Raw genomic sequence first — 21,102 nt, forward strand, 5'->3', positions numbered from 1 at the left:
AATCAATATCTAGGTAAAGTTACAGTGTTTCAAACTTTCATAATTGAAAGGGGTTGGGTGGGGGTAACAAAGGAAAGTGTTGCCAACATCTACTGTGATCTTCATGCCAAGCACTGTACTAGGCACACCACATAAAAATTGTTTTTCTCATTTAATACTCTTAAAGGAACTATAAGTTAACTACTGTTTTAGTTCCTGTTTTACAGATAAGGAAAATGCAAATGAGACAGATTAAGCAACTTCCCCAAGACCAAGCTGGCATAGTATCTTTGAAATACTAATTATTAGAATATCTGGTTTGCAAAGACCTCCTTTAGTTGGAAAACTCCATTCACAGTTTATTTTGCTTCTGTCTTTGCTTTTTAATAGAAATACTTCATCCAAAGCTTCCACCTGACTAGGGTGGTTTTATCTTATACTCATACAACAATGTCGGTTTTCACTCTCCCTCCTTTGTTCTCATCCAAAGCCCTGAAACAAGCTTCCAATCTCATGCTTTTGTATTTTCATACAAACAATATCTTAACATTCCCTCCCTATTCTAAAACATTTATGACTTTAAATAAGAAATAGAACTCACTGCCTCCAATCAGTTAGGAGACCCACCCTTCTAAGCCCTGTGACATGTGGAGCTTCATGTTTAGGTAGAGTAAAAGTATATTTATTTCAATAGGTTAAACTTTGATTCGAAAAAAAAAAATGAAGATGGTCAAAAGAAAGCTTGAAATTCTAGACTTATCAAATTTCCTTAAAAGTTGTATCAATGAATCATAGATGTATTCTCCTTTTTTCTCTCTCAGCCCTTTTCCTGGAAATTAATGCAGCTTATTATGCTTCACATTGGAAGAGGCAAAGAGCCATAGCCTCACACCTTTCCATGAATTATTCTAAAGTTGGCAGCAGACTACCTAAATGAAAAAGCAACAGCAAAACAACACCCAGAGGTTACAGGAGCTGGGATCTTGAGTAAGTCACATTCTCAGTCTTTGTTTCTTCAACTGTAAAAGGAGGATTAACAGTACTACCTATTTGATGGATTTGCTAAAAGAATTAAACTGAATAATCTTTCAGAAACTCCCATATGAACTGTAAATCAATGATTATGATTATTATGATAATGATGATTATAGCTTGCAAGGCCATAACTTCATTTTGAATCAATGTATAAAATCAAATATGCAAATGAGCAATACCCAAGTAACCAGAGGCTTTTTACATCTGTAAATGGTGTTGAAAAGTGTTTTAATTTCCCAAATTTCCAGGATTCTTCTTTTTCTCATGATAGAAAAGTCTAGGGTGGGTGCAAAGATTCCTGTCACTTCACCATTTGCTGATACTTTTTCTCACTAGACTTGGTGGTTTGGGAACCAGGTTTTGCTGCTGACAGTACACTGGAAGCCAGAATCTAGGACTGAGCCTGGCTTGGTGAGTATCAGTCCTGGGTCACCCTATTCTTCGGAAAGCAACATCAGCTTCAAGTTCTAGAATTAGGGTTCACCTTCTCAGGCAAAGAAAGGGGATGCTGTAGGGAGGTTAGGGAAACCCACACCTTCTCCCTCCCCTGCTGATTCTGCCCTTCCTCCAGGCTTGTCTTGCAGGCTCCTTTCAGGGCAATATGGAAGTCCTTGGGCTCAAAGTACACTCTCTACTCCACTGCTTCTCATTCTCATTTCCAATTCAGGGGAGTAAAGAAATACTCTGGGGCCTTAAAGTGGAAGGGAGTTGTGTGGTTCTTCACACCTTAACGTGAAATGTTGAGATGGACTGTGTTCCCCAAACCTGGCTGTGGAAAAGCTGAATAGAAAGAACATGGGTTTGGAGGCAGTATAGGAGGAGGGCAAGGGACAACACTTGGGATGGGTTGGAGGAAAGGGACTTTGGTAGCACCCAGGCACTGGGCAGCAGGGTGGGAGGACATAAGGCTCAGGATATAGAAGAGAGGTCCAGAAATGAAGCTCTCAGATGCCACATCCACTTCACCAGCACCCAGTTTTACCAAGTACCCACCCTGTCTCCTTCCTGCCTCCTTGGATGGAAAGAGCAGCACTGGAAAACTCTCAGTTTCATCCTCACAGTTACCGTTTGTTATGCGCTTGCTGGGTACCAGGCACTATGCTAAACACTACGTGCACCATCCATGAAATCTTCACAACACTATAGATATCATTAGGCCAATTTGCACTTGAGGAAACTGGGGGTCAGATGTTTAGTAATGTGCTCATTGTCACACAGTAAGTGCAGAGCTGGAATGTAAGCACAAGCCTGTGTGATGGTGGGAACACTATGCTCTTCGTTATTAGGAGGAACTGACACTCATTTAACTCTTCCCTTTTCTATCTCCTCCTACCCCTCCCCCCACCTACCACCTACCCACTTCCTTCAGTCAAGTATGGCCAGTTAACATAGCCATCTTCTAAGAAGGTCACCACAGGTGGTTTCTGCCTCATAAATGTCTAGGTTGGGTTTTGTGGCTGCTTTTCATGTCCTGTGACCTTATGATCTTGGCCACAATAGACTACGCCAACAACCACTGCTTGAGCCATGGTTGGGCTTGCATTACCTCATTTAGCCCTCTGAACAAACCAATACAAAATTAATCATATTGTACTGGTTGAGAACACTGACTCAGAAAAGTTAAGTTACCTGCCTGCGGTGATGATATAGCTAGTAAGAGGCAGAACTAGGATTGGAGGTTTGGTTCATCCAAATGCTTGAACATTCGGCTCTACCTCTTTTTCTTAGGAGATCAATGGAGTTGGCCTGGAACAAGAAACCCTCTCGAATACAATTTGTGACAATGGAAGGGAGTTTTCCAGCCAGTGCAGCCTGTGCAGCAGGAGACACAGAGACAGAATCAAAGAAGAGCTGAGTTTTGGCAATGGAAGAGAAATCAGGGAGGATGAGTTCCACAGTGGCTGCCCAGTCATGTGGGCTGGCACTATGCCCTCATCAAAGCAGTTCCTGCCAGCTTATATGCAACAATAGAGTCTGTTACCTGTGTTTTCTGACTTCTCCAAATGGGCCTGTCAGCCCCTAGCACCCCAGATAACCTAACCCAGTCCTTGTCACCTATGCCTCACACATATCCTTCCCTTAGGCTTAAACTCCCAATAACACACCCCATCACTATCTTGTCCTGTGGGAATGGAGTGGCGAGAGTCTTGGAGCCCTGTAGACCCTGATGCTTGAATCCTAACCCCACTCTGACATCCAGCTTTACTTCTTTCCCCAAGTAACTCTTTCCTTCCATTGTCTGCCAGCTCCAAGAGAAAGAGTATTAGGCCTAGGGGTGCTTTCCAACAGGCCCTGAGTGTTTGGGGTGTACATCAAATGATTTCTGGGGGAACAGCAAGTCAAATGCCGTATGCAACTCAGAAGGCCATACAAGTACAGAACCTCCATATCCTGGGTCCACCAAGGCCTTGGAGTGACTGGGGAATGAAACTAGAATCTTCTTCCAGGCCTTCAAACCCCACAGTTAGTCCCACTGTCTGCACGAGACATCAGAGCTCACAGAAGTCCCCTTGTCTCTGAGGTTGGCCAGAGGAACAAGCTGCTAGTGAGTATCAGTGCTAGAAATGCTGGCAACAGATGGGTATTGAGGAGGGCACCTTTTGGGATGAGCACTGGGTGTTGTATGGAAACCAATTTGACAGTAAATTTCATATATTAAAAAAAAAAAAAAGAAATGCTGGCAACAAGCAGCATAGGACACTTTTTTTTTTGAGTTTTATTTTTTTATTTTTTTAATATGAAATTTATTATCAAATTGGTTTCCATACATCACCCAGTGCTCCTCCCAACACATAGGACACTTTTAATGCTCCTATAAAGCATGTGTATTCTGAGGAACTTACACTCCTGAGCAGCTGGGGCTACATCTGTAAATGTCACACATAATGAGCTGTTCCAAGAAAGATCCAGGAATACAAAAAGCTTGATTTCCTGGCTCCAGTGCCTCCCCTTGGAAACCTTCTCCTCTGAGGACAATTTGGCGAAAGGTCAAATTGGTACCTTGACCTTTACACACACACACACACACACACACACACACACACGCACACACACACACACACACACGCATACGCACAGAGAGAGAGAGAGAGAGAGAGAGAGAGAGAGAGAGAACAAGAAAATCACTTGGTTATATTAAGCATCCCATCACATTCCTCTCTCAGGAAGGCAGGATATAGTAATCAGAAACAGACAAAAAGAAAAAATAATTGACAAGGCACCTGTTTTTTTTTACATAGATCTACTTCTTTCTAACTCTCTTGCAGGTTCTCTTGCTGTTCTATTATTTGGTAACCAATTGCCCCAGCTCCAAATCTGTTCCTCCTTTCCATAATCATAATATCTAGAAGTTGAGTTCCCAAGGCAACCACAAATATTTGTTATTCTTTCTGCCCTGTGATTTTCCCTAAAAATAAACTCAGATATTTTTCCTACCATCAAAATGCCATGAAGAATGTTAATGGATATTGCTTTTTTATGCATACCTGTGAAATAAAGAAGGTGTAATGCTGCTTAGGCAAAATTTCCAGAAACACTGTGAAAGTCCTAAAGTGGAAGATAATATAAAAGCTGGGGTGTTAGATTGTTCTATCTTTAAAATGGAACAAGGCATGGGGGAAAGGATTAGAGCAAGCTGTTATACATATGTTCATGCACCCAAACAAGCAGAATTTTTTTCCTTTTTAGAAAGGAAATAGCTGAGTGCCTATTTGCTCTGAGGTCTCATACAGATTTCCTTCGAAATGTCCCCTTGATGTACCAGCCAAGGACTCCCAGAGATCTCTATTTGAAGCCAACAGAACTGAAACCAATTAACAAACAAATTTGTTTTCTGTTCACATGTGTCTCTGGGGTGGGTGACCTTTCAGAAATCATGGATAAAGTCTCCATTTAAGGCTCCAACACAGTAATGACCCCACTACACAAATCATTGTGGCTTAAGGGGCTTCCAAATTAAAGGAGGTCTTGCAAATGGTAATGTCACAATGGCAATAGTGATAGAAAACTTTACATTTCAATTATGTCAACAACAGTTTGCAAACGCATTTATGTTCCCTCTCTTTTTGATCCTCAGAGAAACTCCCTAGGACACACACACACACACACACACACACACACACAGAGTTCCATTTTACAAGTATGCAAAAGCTGAGGCTGAAGAGCAAGGACACTTGCCCCACCTATATGCTACTGGGTGTACAACTCAACCAAGTCTTCTACTTCCAGTCCCATGTCTTATTATCCTGAATATTCTTTATGCTTCCACCTCACCATACCTACTATCATCCAAGAATCCTGACACCAGTAGAATTTGTGATACAGAGGACCAAGAGTTAAACAGGCAGACTTAAGAGTTCTTAGAGAAGCAATTCATAAATAGATAAAATAATGGAAAGACTGTGGGGGGTGGGGCGGGAAGAAAAAACAAAGCTGAGATGAACTAATGCAAGATGCAGTCACTAACACAACAGGGAAAATTCTGTCTCCCTCCTTCATATCCTCTCTGCTCATGACTGTCCTAAGACCTTGGACTTCCCCCAAATGGCCCTATAATAACCCTTTCCTCCAATATTGGAAAGTGTCTTAAAATATTTGGCTAACCTTGATTGACCAAACGCAGGTTTCCAATTTTTCTTAGAACTACCATATTAGTACCAGTCATATTCATGTCACTATTTCTTTTGACACATGTTCTTTATACAACATGGTCTCTGAATCCTTTCCCATTCTGGATATACCCACCCACCCAGTTTGTCAACATCTCACTTCCAATGTGATGCAGAAAGGGAATGTACCACCCATAGTGATTTCCAGTTCTTCACTCAATGAATCAATTAAAAGTAAACAAATTTGCACTGAATCATGAGGGAACTTTTTGAGTGGTGGAAATACTCTATATGTAGCTTGATGGGTCAAAAAGTGTTGTTGTAGGGATAAATGAGATAGTGAAAGTCAAGCACTTAACATAGGTCTTGGCACAATGTAAGTCCTTTTATGAACCACTCCCTGCAAATCAATGCCTTCATTGCACTCTCTCTGAAGTATTATCTTCAGTTCAGAGCAATGTATTTTTTTAAGTTTATTTATTTATTTTGAGAGAGACAGAAACAGCATGAGCAGGGGAAGAGCAGAGAGAGAGAGGGAGAGAGAATCCCAAGCAGGTCCACATTGTCGGTGCAGAGTCTGATGCAGAGCTCAAATTCATGAACCACGAAATGATGACCTGAGCTGAAATCAAAAGTCAGACACTTAATCAGCTGAGTCACCCAGGCACCCCCAGAGCAGTGTATTTTGAGACAGACAATAAATTGGAGGGCAGAAGTTTCTTTTTTTTTTTTTAATTTTTTTTTTTAATGTTTATTTATTTTTGAGACAGAGAGAGACAGAGCATGAACAGGGGAGGGGCAGAGAGAGAGGGAGACACAGAATCTGAAACAGGCTCCAGGCTCTGAGCGGTCAGCACAGAGCCCGACGCGGGGCTCGAACTCACGGACCGTGAGATCATGACCTGAGCCGAAGTCGGACGCTTAACCGACCAAGCCACCCAGGCGTCCCGTAGGGCAGAAGTTTCAAAGGAGAGACAGAAGCTCCTACTCACAAAAGTTCCATTAGCAATTTGTCCCTCTCTGTTTGCGCCTGTCCAGCTTTGCCCTACTCTGGTGAAGACACAATAGGTTTATCTCCTGAGGAGCAACTCCACCTAATTCCTACAGTATATTGGGAATTTCTTCACCATAATGGGAGAGCATCTGAAAACCCATGTTGCTTCCATGCCTTGGGTCAAGTGTCCTGCAAAGAATTTAACCACCCCTTTGCGAGAATCTGGGCAAACCTCCTTAGGTAAATTCATCATAGAATACATTAGAGTCTGGCCACCCAGTTCCTGGTCCTTGCTTCATTTCCACCTTAGGATTAGAGTCAGACCACAGATGTTGACCAAATTGGTAGGGGACTGACCTTGTATGCTGGTTTCAGTCCACTACTTTCATGTAGGATCTGAATTCAGTTTCCAGTGACCTCAGACAGACGTTTCTGCCCAATGACTTGGCAACAGACCAAGGATGTACTTCCCAGATGCCCCTGCAGCTGGACCCCCACCTTGGATCAAAGCCCTTGAATACACCCATGGTCTGGATCAAACATGACTTTATTTGTCTCCCTTGGACACAATGACCTGAGCTACCTACAGCAACTTCCTTTTACTCTCCCCATCTACAAAGAGCTTCAGGTACATGTCATATCTATGGATGTTCCATTTAGAACACTGACAATGAGATGAAAACATTACAAAGAGCAAACATATGAGCTCATAAAGCAAAGCAACCTATTGAAGATTTATACAGGGACAAATTTATTGAAGATGTATGGGGCAAATAGGCCTCAAAACTTTAATAGACCTAAAAACTTTACTAGTCACTGATATCTTATAATTTCATTCATTCATTCATTATGTACTCATTTATATATTCACGCTTGCACTGATTTGAATAACATTTGATTGTCTGGAATGTGCTTGGTACTGGATATATAAAGTATGAGTAAAACTTTATAAGATATATAAGATATACATAAGTATGTATAAGATATATATAAGTATTAATAAGATATATAAAGTATGAATAATCCCTGCTCTTAAAGAACTGTAAGAATTAATGTTCAGAATGCCAATGTCATCGCCTTGATCTGTCAAATAAACGTTTTTATCCTTGGTATGCTCTGTTAAAAGAAACAGATGTAATACACCTCAGTAGGTTATATAAGATAATTCCATTCAATAATATTAGCTATAATTAGCACAAAATGTAATGTGTGAGCTTCAATTCTCTAGGTAACAGCATTATCAGCCTTGAGCGTGGCGTTTCTAGGACTGTATCACACCTTTGGCCTTCCTAGCTATATGGTATTGGCCTCACTTCCTCAGTTTTAAAACAGGAATAACAGTATTTCTCATGTCATAAGATTTTTGTAAAGGTCAAATGAGGTAATGGGTTCAACGTGCTTAACATGGTACCTGGAAAACTCCTGTTTACATTGTATCTTCCTTTTCAAATTTGCATATGATAGTTTTTATTTATGTAGTTTACATTAACAAGATCTTTCCATTTTTTAATATCACCTTAGAACCTCCATTTGGGGTTAATATCTAAGGTCAAGAGCAATTGGCCTTATAAAGGAAATCCTAAGTAGTAAAAGCAATAACCAAGAAGGACAACATACTCATAACCCTAATCAAAAGGAAGTAAGTAGAAGTAAGCATCTCAGAGTCTCAGAAATTAAAATTTGTGAGACGCTTATCAAAACTATCACCTACTAGGAAAAGATGTTAGAGCATATGACACTCTGTTAAGTTAAAACTAAACCAACTGCAGGACACATGAATAAAGTGACAGGACCCCAGTCAAGGCTCAGGCTTTCAAAGCACATCTGGACTCTGTATTAAGTTTCAGACAACACACTTAAAGTGAGACCTTAACAGCCTAGAACTGATCTGAAGCTTCCCAAAAAACAAAAGTGTTAGCCAACTGGAACTTGACAAAACAGTGAAATACAGTAGGAAAGCTGAGGCCTCTTCAGCTGGGGAATGGCAGACACGGAGGAGTCATGGCCATATCCTTTCAAATATCTGAGGGACTATCCCACGGAAAGGGATTTAGATCTGGTCCACCTCTATGGCTCAGAGGGAAGAACTAGTGCAAATGGCAGAAGGAAGATGCAGGAAAGGAGAAACATTCAGTTAAATTTTAAAAAGAGCAAATCTTTGTAACAGATCTATCTCATATAATAAGAGAACTCTCTCTGGCATTTAGGAAAAGTAAAGTATAGGAGGGCAAGCAGAGACTCTGGGACTCAACAGAGAATTCAGCTTGATCAAGACGCTGGACTGTGGATTTGGCTGGTTTCTGATAACTTTTTCAGACATCCCTGGTAAGAAAAATAAAGCAGTGATATACTTTCTAAGACATATTAACCATAAAATGAGGATAATAATAACATTGACCTGACAGAATTGTGTAAAGATAATAATAATATGTGGGAAAAGACTTCAATGGGAAAGACTAAAATGGAAACAAATAAACAAGCTCAGAGGAAACAGAGGGGAAAATTTCAATTATTATCCTCACAGAGATGAGAAAAAAATTGCATCTGTGAGACCAAAAGAGTGTACAATTTTGTTTAAATAAACAATTAGAAAATAAAAACAAGTTTTTAAAATTTTAAACTACAATAACTGAAAAATGAACTTGACAAATGTCTTTGAAATTTTAAGGATAAAGCTGAGAAAATATCCTAGAAGGTAGAGCTGACTGCCAAAGAGATGGGGAGAAAACACAAGAAATTAAAATTATTAATACAAGAGAGACAGCGCCTGACTAATACACCTTCCAAAAAGAAAGATCAGAGAAAACCACGGGAAGAAAATTATCAAAGAAACCATATGAGAAAATTTCCCAGAACTAAAGGACCTGAGTTGCCAGATGGGAGGGGCTGAATGCCCAACACAATAGATGAAAATAAACACACCCCAAAGTACATCACTATACATGTTTAGTACATAAGGGATAAAGAAAAAATCCTAAATGCTTCTTAGAAAACAGAGGGTGGGGTGGGAGGAACAAGTGGCATAAAAATAATTGGGAATAAGAATAGCATCAGACTTCAAAAATCCAAAAGACACAAAGGCCTCAACATTTTTAATCCAATGCACCTTTTCTCAGGAAGTACCAAAGGATGTGCTCCACCCAAGTGAGATAGTGAACCTAGGAAAAGGAAAAGATGTAGTACAAACGGAGAACCAAAATCAACAGTAGAAAGGTCAGGGGAAGAAGTCCAGGAAGACAACCATGCAGCAGTCTAGAAGAGCAATGAACTTAGATGGGGATAGGACAACAGGTTCAGAGAGGAGGTTTTAAAAAAGAACAGACAAGAAAAGAAGGACAAAAAAGAAACATTACTGACTATGTAGGAAAGTGTATCAAAGGGTTTGTAAAAAAGGATTACTAATAGAGAGACACTAAGAACTAAGCATATAAAGAAGTGAGAGGCCTTATTAATGTCAGTAAAAATAAAAAGTCCTATAGGAAAGAACATCTGAGGCACAAACAATACTTAATAATTAGTCATGCTAAAGGAAACATTGCATATGGATTTAACCAAAACTTGTGACATCATGATGGTGTGGAGAGGGCAACCCTGCAGGAATTTAAGAAAGCAAACCACTCATGGGGCACCTGGGTGGCTGACTTTGGCTCAGGTCATGATCTCACAGTTTGTGGGTTCAAGCCCCACATTGGGCTCTGTGCTGACAGCTCAGAGCCTGGAATCTGCTTCAGATTCTGTGTCTCCCTCTCTCTCTGGTCCTCCCCAACTCATACTCTGTCTCTCTCTCAAAAATAAACATTAAAAAAATTTTTTTTAAAAAAAGGCACTCAGCTACCAAAATAAGCAACAGAAAGCACAAATACCAGAAGAGATTCTGAATCTCTTTTCTTAAATCCTTTCTCTTCCCATCCCTTTATTAACATTGGTACTTGTTAGGTATCATTCTTCATCCTCTTCTGTTTTCATTCTCTACCCTTTCCAGGGAGATTTATTCATGCCCATCCTTTCCAACTCCAACTCTCATTATCTCTGGATTTTGGACAGACCTCTCTAAGCTCTAGACCCAAATTTCCAGCAATCAACATAGTATCTCTGCTTGATGTCTTATAACCATCTCTTGTTCAGCATGTGCCAGGATGAACTTGTTATCTCTCTCCTCCTCTGTCAAATCTACTCTCCTTCACCACTTCCTAGCCTTATTTTATAAGCACTTACTGACCCAATCATTCAAATCTAAACTTGAGAATAAGTCTTGACATTTCTTTCTCCTTCTCTCCCAACAAACCACTTAGCTTTCTACTTCAGACTCTATAATTCAGAAAATTGTCTAAATCCAGCCCCTCCCATCCATTCCCCTGCCCCCACACCCTGCACCATCAATGCCTTAGTGCAGGTCCCCATCACTTCTCGCCTACTGGGCTACTGCAGAAACCCAATACGAGTCTCCCTCCATCGCTCACCAATCTTGGTTCATTCCCTAGACTGCTGCCAGAATGATTTCACAAAGCCAAGTCTTATGACCACCAAGCATGATGGTAGCATAAGTGAAAATACTTTGCCACACTCTCCCACATTTTTGTGAAAATCTACAACTATGCCTTAAAAGAAATGGGATTTTTTTCCCAAATGAAAAGCCACTGTATTCGAATTAAGGCATGACACTAATGGCCAGCATCATCTCTTCAGGGACATGGCAGCATAACCAGGCACAAGTAAGAAGAGGCCTTAGTTGGCCCTCCTACCCATTTAACGTAGAAAGAACAAACCCACATTACGGGAGAAGAGCATCAGAGTGTGATGGGAGAGGCAAGGGTAACTCTTTGAGAAGCCCCGGGTTGGCTGTTTTGTCTCGCTTTGTTTTGTTTGTTTGAGTTTGTTTTTGCCTCTGTGACTTGGCAGCCATGTGTCTACCATGAGTATAAAGAGATCTTAGAACTGATCTCCAAAAAAAAAAAGGCATTACTCAGGCAAGGCACTAAGCAGTGGAACAGCTGCTCACTCTTCAGTTCAACATAAATTTTTTGTCAGTAGGGAAGGGACAAGAGAAGAAAACAGGTCCTAAGAAGGGTCCTTCCTGGATGTCTTTATGCCTCTGGACAATAACATTGAGAGAATTCTGACAACTGTAGACTGTCCTCTCAAACATGACTAAATAGTGACAGGACATTTGTCTTCCTTCCTGGATCTGAGTTAGCTTTTTTTGGCTAGAGGATTGAAATGTCTTCCCACATGTAGAAGGAGATCTAGCACTTAGTGACTACATTCTTCCGGGATCCAAAGGGAATTTGAGGGGGCCAAGGGGAGACTATGCATTCCAATCATCTCTAACACTGGGCTAGGATGAATCTCCCCCAACACTTCCTTCAATTCTTTTTAGAACAAGGTGAAAAATACACACATTCATTTGCACACACATACGAAAGGAATCTTTTTTTTTTTAATGGTAAGGCTTTAGACTAAATAAATTTTACAGTAAAGTAGAAAGAACGATGAAGGAAAAGCTTGCCTCTAAAATAGATATGATGCAAGAATGAGAGAGAAATCTTTCCTTGTTTATTTTTTAGTTAGATACAAGAGGATGTTGCTATGAGAAGAGAACAGACTAAGATAAAAGATTTCATGGTAACCAAAAACACTGCAGCTGAATGAAAGTTTATATTGGAATAATTAAGGATAATTGCATCAGTGATGTAGAGCATATCGTAGGAAAACACTCTCAGAATACAAAAAAAAAAAAAAAAAAAAAAAAAAACCAATGAAGGAAAGGAAAGAGAAAGAAAGAGAGAGAGAAAGGTAGATGATGTTCAGAGATTAGAGATCCAAATAATAGGTCCTGGAGGGAAAAAACGAACAAAGCAGGAACACTGATAGGAGTTATGTCAAGAGAAATCTTTCTTGCTCCTAAAGAAGTCCTGAATTTGGCAATCAAAGGGGTTTACCATATTCTAGGCAAAATCTGTGAAAGGAAGTCTGTACTCAGTTGTCTTGCTGTAAGAAGTATAAATGTCAGGACTAGAGAACAGAAGAACATTAGGGCTGGAAAACAGCTGTCCTCAAACTTCTCAGCACCAGACACCTCAAGACAGTAGAAGAATATTTCCAATTACAGGAGGGGATAAGATGTCTATATTTAGACAAATTGTCACCCTCTTACCACACTGATGCCCTTTCTAAAAAATTACTTTGGTATGCTGACTAGAGCATTATGAAGACAAACAAAATTAAGAACTCAAGGATGGGATTGAACGCATAATGAGAAAAGAACTATATTGAAACCAATTAAATCCATGGAGGGATGAGTATAATTATTAATATCCAAATAAAAAGGAAAAACCTATTAAATAAATGCCTAATATAGTTTTAGATATTGGAATTTATAATATTATGAAATTAAATAATTAAAATAAGAAAGGAAGACCAAGGGAAGCAAAAGCTCTTAAATTCTTACCTTTCATAACACAGCCACAATTACTCTTGTTTTTACTTTGATATTAAGATAAACTTAAGCTCAGGAATGTTTTTATTTTCATTTAATATATCCACAGAGAAAAATAAAAATAAGATATCTGTTATCCACAGCTTTCTAGAAATATAGATAAAAATAAATAAGCAAAAGCGCAGAGTCCATATAGCAAAAAGCATAATATGAGAAAACATTCAACACCAGGGAGAATAAAACAAGAATGTTACGTAAAATAAATGTGAACTAGTATAAATTCCTCCATGAAAACTCCAGAGACTCTCCAGAGACTCAACTTGGATTTAAAAAGCCAATGGTTCATGGGGCACCTGGGTTGCTCAGTCAGCTAAAAGTCCAACTTTGGCTCAGATCATGATCTCACAGTTTGTGAGTTCGAGCCCTGCGTCAGGCTCTGTGCACAGCTTGGAGCCTGCTTTGGATCCTGTGCCTCATTCTCTCTCTGTCCCTCCCCCACTTGTGCTCTCTCTCTCTCTCTCTGCCTCTTAAAAATAAATACATGTAAAAAAAATTTTTTTTTTAAATAGCCAATGGTTCATAAAGGATACATGGAGAATAAAATGAAAATTCCAGCTGGCTTCTTTGCAGAAATTGACAAGCTGATCCTAAAATTCATATGGAAATTCAAGGGACCCCAAAGAGTAAAAACAATCTTGAAAAAAAGAACTGACTGATTTCAAAACTTACTACAAAGTTATAGTAATCAAGACAGGGTGGAACTGACACAGAGATAGACATACAGATCAACAGAATAGAGCTGAGAGTCCTCACATTTACAGTCAATTGCTTTTCAACAAGGCTGCCAAGAAAATTCACTGGGGAAGAGAATAATCTTTCCAATAAATGGTGCTGGGACGACTGGATATTCACATGAAGTTGGGCCTCCACCTCATACCACATCCAAAAACTATTCAAAATGGATCAAAGACCTAAATGTGAGAGCTAAAACCAGAAAATCGTTCAAACAAAACATAAGTGCAAATGTTCATGACTATGGATTAGACAAAGGTTCCTACTCCAAAGAAGATCTACAAATACCCATTAAACACACAAACAGATGCTCAAAATCATTAGCCATCAAGGAAATGCAAATCAAAGCCACGAGACACCACTTCACGCTCAATACGATGGCTATAATCAAAGATCAATAAAAAAATAAAAAGGGCTAAGTAAGGATGGAGAGAGACTGCAACCATCACACACTGCTGGTGGGAATGTAAAATGATGCAGCTACTTTGGAAAACAGTCTGGCAGTTCCTCAAATGCTTAAGCATAGATATATGACCCACTTCTTGGTATATATCCAAGAGAAATTAAGAACATAGATCCACACAAAAACGAGTCCATGAATGCTCAGAGCAGCATTATTCATAATGATAAAAGGTAGACACACCTCAAATACCCACTAAGTGATGAATGGATAAAATGTGGTTTTATGGATAAAATGGATAAAATATGGAATATATGATAGGTAATGTTCAGAAGAGGCAAAACTTTAGCAGAAAGGAGGCTGGTGTTTGCCAAAGGCTGTGGGGGGAAGAAACGGTATGTGGAGATGAAATGGAAGCGACTAATGGGTACAGAGTTTCTCTCTGGGGTGATAAAATGTTCCAAAATTGATTGTAGCGATGACTACACAATTCTGTGAACGTAGTAAAAAACACCAAAAAGTGGATGTTAAGTGGGTGAATTATGTGGTATGTGAATTATATCTCAAAATAATAGTAAGATCAACAACTATGAGTTCAAATCTCAACTTCAACACGGACCAATGGAGAGACTTTTGCTAACTCACTTCTTCAGTCTCTCGTTTGTAAGACAGGGACAGTAAACAGTACTGATCTCCAAAACTTGTTTGAGAACTGAGTTAACAGCTGTAAGGTGACTAGAACACCAGGTGGTCCAATACACACAGAACCTGTAGGTTAACTAACTAAAGTCACTACCACTTCCACGCATTAAAAACTTGCTGTATTCGTTTCCTACGGCTGCCATAACAAATTACCACCAACTTGGTGGCTTAAAGCAAAATACACATCTACTCTCTCACAGTTTCACAGGTCCAAAGTCTGAAATCAGCTTCATTGGGCTGAAATCAGGGTGTTGGCAGAGCCGTTCTTCCTTTTCCATCTTCTAAATTCCATTCCATGCGTTCCTTGGCTAGTGGCCCTCTCCCCCACATTCAAAGCCAGAGGCACAGCATCTTGCTTCGGTGGTTACATTGCCTTCTGTGTCAAATCCCCCACTCCCTCCCTCTTATAAGGATATTGGTTGCATTTAGGGCCCGCCTGGCTAATCCAGGATATTCTCCCCAGTTAAAGATCCTTAATTTAATCACATCTGTGAAGACTCTTTTTCAATAGGACATGCATGAATTCTAAAGATTAGGAGCTATAATCTTTTCAGCCTACCTCGGTTAATATATTGACCAAAAAAGAAGAAAAAGAAAGTAAATCTATGGGGAAAAGCTCTATTTCTATGAAAAAATCTATTTCTCAAGTCACCAAAAGAAAGCAATAAAAAGAAAACATAGGGGCTCCTGGGTGACTCAGTCAGTGAAGCATCTGACTCGATTTCAGCTCAGGTCATGATCTCATGGTTCGTGGGATCGAGCCCCACAATGACAGCAGGCTCCACAATTGTGACAGGCTCCACAATGACAGCAGGATTCTCTCTCTCCCTCTCTCTCTCTCCCTCTCTCTGCCCCTCCCGTGCACTCTCTCTGTCTCTCCAAATAAATTAATTTAAAAAAATATTTAAAAGAAGACATTAAGCAAAAGATGGTACCAGGAACGTTTTTACATAGCTGAAATTAGAAAATATGAGTACTGCACTATTAATTTCTGTTAACTAACCCTGTTCACTGGAAACAAGGGTTGTTCGGGTCCTATCTATCCTGTCTTTTGAGCACAAACCCTAAAAAATTATTTTACTGATGACGCATCACTTCAGATGTCTTTTTGTGCATGTGTCTGAGTCTTTATCCACTTAAGCAATACTGTTTCAGTTTTATGGTTCAGTGATTCTGACCCCACCTCTTAAATCCTGCCAAACAGTCCCACATCCTGGCTCTGGCCTCCTGGAACCTGCCATGGTTACATGAAACAGAGAGGCCGGGTAATTCTCACTCACAGCCACTGCATACTTCCTAGCCATACGAGGCTCAGCTGCTTCAGATGTCACCTGAGAACTTCCTCTCACCTTCTTGTCTCTTTCCCAACACTGAATTACTCCTTCTCTGCATCTTCTTGACCTTCCCTCCATACTCCCAACTTTCCATCATGCCCCTACTTTTCTAACAAGCCACAATAAAAATGACTCAGGTCGCATTTCCCCACCAGAACTGAAAATAATGGATATTGACTATCATTTCACATAGGAGAAAATTATGGTTGGGGAGGGGTTACCATATGATTGAAATGACTGGGTAGATTTTTAAACACCCACTCTTATGTCTTAAAAACAGAATATATCTCCTTTATAAGCATTCACAAAAAATTCACTACATGCTTAAGTACAAAGAAATCTCAGAAATTATAAAGCCATATTCTGTATCCATTGTGAAATAAAATGAAATTTTAATTAAAATTAATAGTTTAAACAAAAATAACAATCACTTGGAACTTAAAAAATATATATTATTCTGGGTTAAAGAGACCATAAAAATGCAGTATCAAACTATTTTGAAAACCACAGCACCACTGATAAAAGTGTATTGGATCTATTTACAGCTATAAGTCTTTGTACAAAAAAAAAAACACTAAGGGAAGACCCAGAAAAACTTGTGAATATGGCAGAAAAACTTGAATATCTTTATTTGATGAAGAGCTCACATAAATTAAATTGAAAACATAAAATCCAAATAAGTAATAAAAGGGCAAAGGATATAAACAGTACACAAAAGAAGGATATTATGTTAAAAAAACACTGAATTTACTGGTAATTAAAGAAATACTAATTCGGGGTGCCTGGGTGGCTCAGTAGGTTGAGCGTCCTACTCTTGATTTTGGCTCAGGTCACAATCTGACAGTTTCATGAGTTTGAGACCGACGTTGGGCTCTGCATTGCCAGTGCAGAGCTTGCTTGGGACTCTCTCTCTCTGCCCCTCCCCTGCTCATGCTCTCTCTGTCTCTCTCAAAATTAATAACAAAATTTAAAAAACACAAATTAAAACAACATAAAAGTAGATAAGATTATTTTTTAAAAAAACACCAAAGCTGTCAGGGATGCAACAAAACAGGAGCTGCTTGTGGAAGCATGAAATGTCCACCCTTACGGACAGCAACTTGGCAACAGTAATCAAGAACTTTAAAAACTATTTACAAGTTTTAATCTGGTATTTCTACTTCTGGGACTCTATCTATCCTAGCATGCAACCCTACGTATGGAAAAACTTTATGCATAAAGACGTTTATTGGAAATGGTAACAACCTAAATGTTCAATAACAGGAGAATTATTAAATTATAGGACCATAAAAATTATGATAACAGAGCAAGGCTAAGATAGAAATGTTCGTGCTTCACTGCTATGCTAAAATCCAGGCTTTAAAACTGTATGTATAGCCTAACAATCATAATGCCATCTCATAATTTTTCAAGATCCTAGCCAAGAAAATGCAAAAAGAGAAACAACACAGGTATAGTAAAAGGAACTGCAAGGAAATACACCAAGATATTGTCGGGAATGATTGTTTTTCTTTTCTCCCCCAATCTATATTTTCATGTTTTCTTTAACGGGCATGTGCCATATTACTTACACTCTCACGGTCATAAAGAATTGTCCACATCCCTTCTATGAATCAAAAGGAAACACGTCTTTATGAAGGACATGTACTGCCATTGTTCCTGGGTCTCTAAAGTCATGTTGATATTCTAGCACAAACACAACAGGATGGAAGCATGTTACACAAACTCTTCTCTGCCTTCTTTTCTCCAACAGCTTCTTTTTTCCTCATAATTCCCTCAATTTTCCAAACTAAAGAAATTCCACTGGTCCTCTCTGCACCCACTTCCCCCCTTTGCACCTAGAATCATTCCCACCTCACTTCTGCAGAGTGGGTACAATGCCCCAGGCACACTATTCCCAGTCTCAGAGCCCTGAGTCCCTGCTACCCCTACTCCATGGTACTCCAAACATCCAGGAAAGGGTTCTAGAGACAATACTTCTCCAGTACTTCTCAGGTTGGAGGCAGGGAATAAAAGCAGGGAGACTTGGAGCCATGGAGAAAAAGTGGGAGATATTTAGAAACTCCGACACTGGGAGTATTACTTTTTAGTAATAATAGTTTGTGTGCAATAAATTCAGACTTCTTTCTTGTATGGCAAATTAGAGGTTAGCTTCCTGTTGTAGGCCATGTATTGAATAAATGAATAAACCCTTCATTTATTGAAGAAATAAATGGCCCCTGGCTGAATGAACGAATGAACGAATGAATGAATGACATTTCCCATGATCCTGCAATGACATAGGTAATCTGTGACTCAAAGTCTCCTCTGGCAAAGGAAACAAAAACAAAATCAAACTATTGATATCACACCAAAATAAAAAGCTTTTGTACAACAAAGGAAACCATCAAGAAAACAAAAAGGCAACCTACTGAATGGGAGAAGATGTTTGCAAATGACACATCTGACAAGGGGTTAATATCCAAAATATATAAAGAATTTATACAACTCAACACCAAAACAAACAAACAAACAAACCAAATAATCCAATTGAAAAATGGACAGAAGACATGAATAGACATTTTTTCAAGAAAGACATACAGATTGCCAACAGATACATGAAAAGATGCTCAACATCACTCATCATCAGAGAAATGCAAATCACACCACAATGAGATATCACCTCACACCTGTCAGATTAGCTAAAATCAAAAACATATGAAATAATAAGTGTTGGTAAGGATGTGGAGAAAAATGAATCCTCATGCACTGTTGGTGGGAATGCAAGCTGGTGCAGCCACTGTGGAAAACAGTATGGAGCTTCCTCAAAAAATAAAAATAGAACTACCATATCATCTAGTAATTCCACTACTGGGTATTTACCCAAGGAAAATGAAAACACTAATTTTAAAAGTATGTGCACCAGGGACACCTGGGTGGCTCACTCAGTTGAGTGTCCAACTCTTGATTTTGGCTCAGGTCATAATCTCAAGGTTCGTGAGTTTGAGCCCGGTATTGTGCTCTGTGCTGACAGTGCAGAGCCCACTAGGGATTCTCCCTCTCCCTCTCTCTGCCCTTCCCTATCTCCCTCTCCTTCTCCCTCTCTCTCTCAAAAATAAATAAACATTAAAATATATATATGCACCCTTATGTTTATTGCAGCATTATTTACAAGAGCCAAGATATGGAAGCAACCCAAGCATCCATCAATAGATGAATGAATAAAGAAGAGATGGTAGGGGCACCTGGCTGGCTCAGTCAGTGGAACACACAACTCTTGATCTCAGGGTTGTGAGTTCAAGACCCATGTTGGGCATGGAGCTTACTTAAAAAAATGAAATAGGGGGAGTTCCGGAAGATGGCGGCGTAGGAGGACGCTGGGCTCACCGCGCGTCCTGCTGATCACTTAGATTCCATCTACACCTGCCTAAAGAACCCAGAAAACCGCCAGAGGATTAGCAGAACGGAGTCTCCAGAGCCAAGTGCAGACGAGAGGCCCACGGAAGAGGGTAGGAAGGGCGGCGAGGCGGTGCGCGCTCCACGGACTGGCGGGAGGGAGCCGGAGCGGAGGGGCGGCTCGCCGGCCAAGCAGAGCCCCCGAGTCTGGCTGGCAAAAGCGGAGGGGCCGGACGGACTGTGCTCCAACAGCAAGCGCGACTTAGCGTCTGGGAGGTCATAAGTTAACAGCTCTGCTCGGAAAGCGGGAAGGCTGGAGGACAAAGGGAGGGAGAGCTGCTGAGCCCCCAGACGGCAGAGCTCAGCTTGGCGGGGAACAAAGGCGCTCACCAGCGCCATCTCCCCCGCCCATCCCCCAGCCAAAATCCCAAAGAGAACCAGTTCCTGCCAGGGAACTTGCTCACTCCGCGCAAACACCCAACTCTGTGCTTCTGCGGAGCCAAACCTCCGGCAGCGGATCTGACTCCCTCCCGCTGCCACAGGGCCCCTCCTGAAGTGGATCACCTAAGGAGGAGCGAGCTAAGCCTGCCCCTCCTGCCCCCGTGCACCTTGCCTACCCACCCCAGCTAATACGCCAGATCCCCAGCACCACAAGCCTGGCAGTGTGCAAGTAGCCCAGACGGGCCACGCCACCCCACAGTGAATCCCGCCCCTAGGAGAGGGGAAGAGAAGGCACACACCAGTCTGACTGTGGCCCCAGCGGTGGGCTGGGGGCAGACATCAGGTCGGACTGCGGCCCCGCCCACCAACTCCAGTTATACACCACAGCACAGGGGAAGTGCCCTGCAGGTCCTCACCACTCCAGGGACTATCCAAAATGACCAAACGGAAGAATTCCCCTCAGAAGAATCTCCAGGAAATAACAACAGCCAATGAACTGATCAAAAAGGATTTAAATAATATAACAGAAAGTGAATTTAGAATAATAGTCATAAAATTAATCGCTGGGCTTGAAAACAGTATACAGGACAGCAGAGAATCTCTTGCCACAGAGATCAAGGGACTAAGAAACAGTCACGAGGAGCTGAAAAACGCTTTAAACGAAATGCAAAACAAAATGGAAACCACGACGGCTCGGATTGAAGAGGCAGAGGAGAGAATAGGTGAACTAGAAGATAAAGTTATGGAGAAAGAGGAAGCTGAAAGAAAGAGAGATAAAAAAATCCAGGAGTATGAGGGGAAAATTAGAGAACTAAGTGATACACTAAAAAGAAATAATATACACATAATTGGTATCCCAGAGGAGGAAGAGAGAGGGAAAGGTGCTGAAGGGGTACTTGAAGAAATTATAGCTGAGAACTTCCCTGAACTGGGGAAGGAAAAAGGCATTGAAATCCAAGAGGCACAGAGAACTCCCTTCAGACGTAACTTGAATCGATCTTCTGCAC

The 21,102-nt window shown here is 40.5% G+C and overlaps 1 protein-coding gene and 1 long non-coding RNA gene across 7 annotated transcripts in view; one reads left to right on the top strand and one right to left on the bottom strand.

Moving 5' to 3' along the window:
• Positions 1-21,102, bottom strand: part of ENTPD1 (ectonucleoside triphosphate diphosphohydrolase 1) — a 132,206-nt gene that overhangs the window by 66,513 nt on the left and 44,591 nt on the right. The gene's annotated exons all lie outside the window — the stretch shown is intronic.
• Positions 728-2,913, top strand: LOC132685077 (uncharacterized). Its single transcript, XR_009612934.2, has 3 exons — positions 728-966; positions 1,351-1,425; positions 2,743-2,913. It is a non-coding gene; the product is annotated as an uncharacterized LOC132685077 (long non-coding RNA).

This window comes from Panthera onca, chromosome D2 (assembly GCF_046562875.1).
Source record: "Panthera onca isolate mPanOnc1 chromosome D2, mPanOnc1 haplotype 2, whole genome shotgun sequence".
NCBI lineage: Eukaryota > Metazoa > Chordata > Mammalia > Carnivora > Felidae > Panthera > Panthera onca.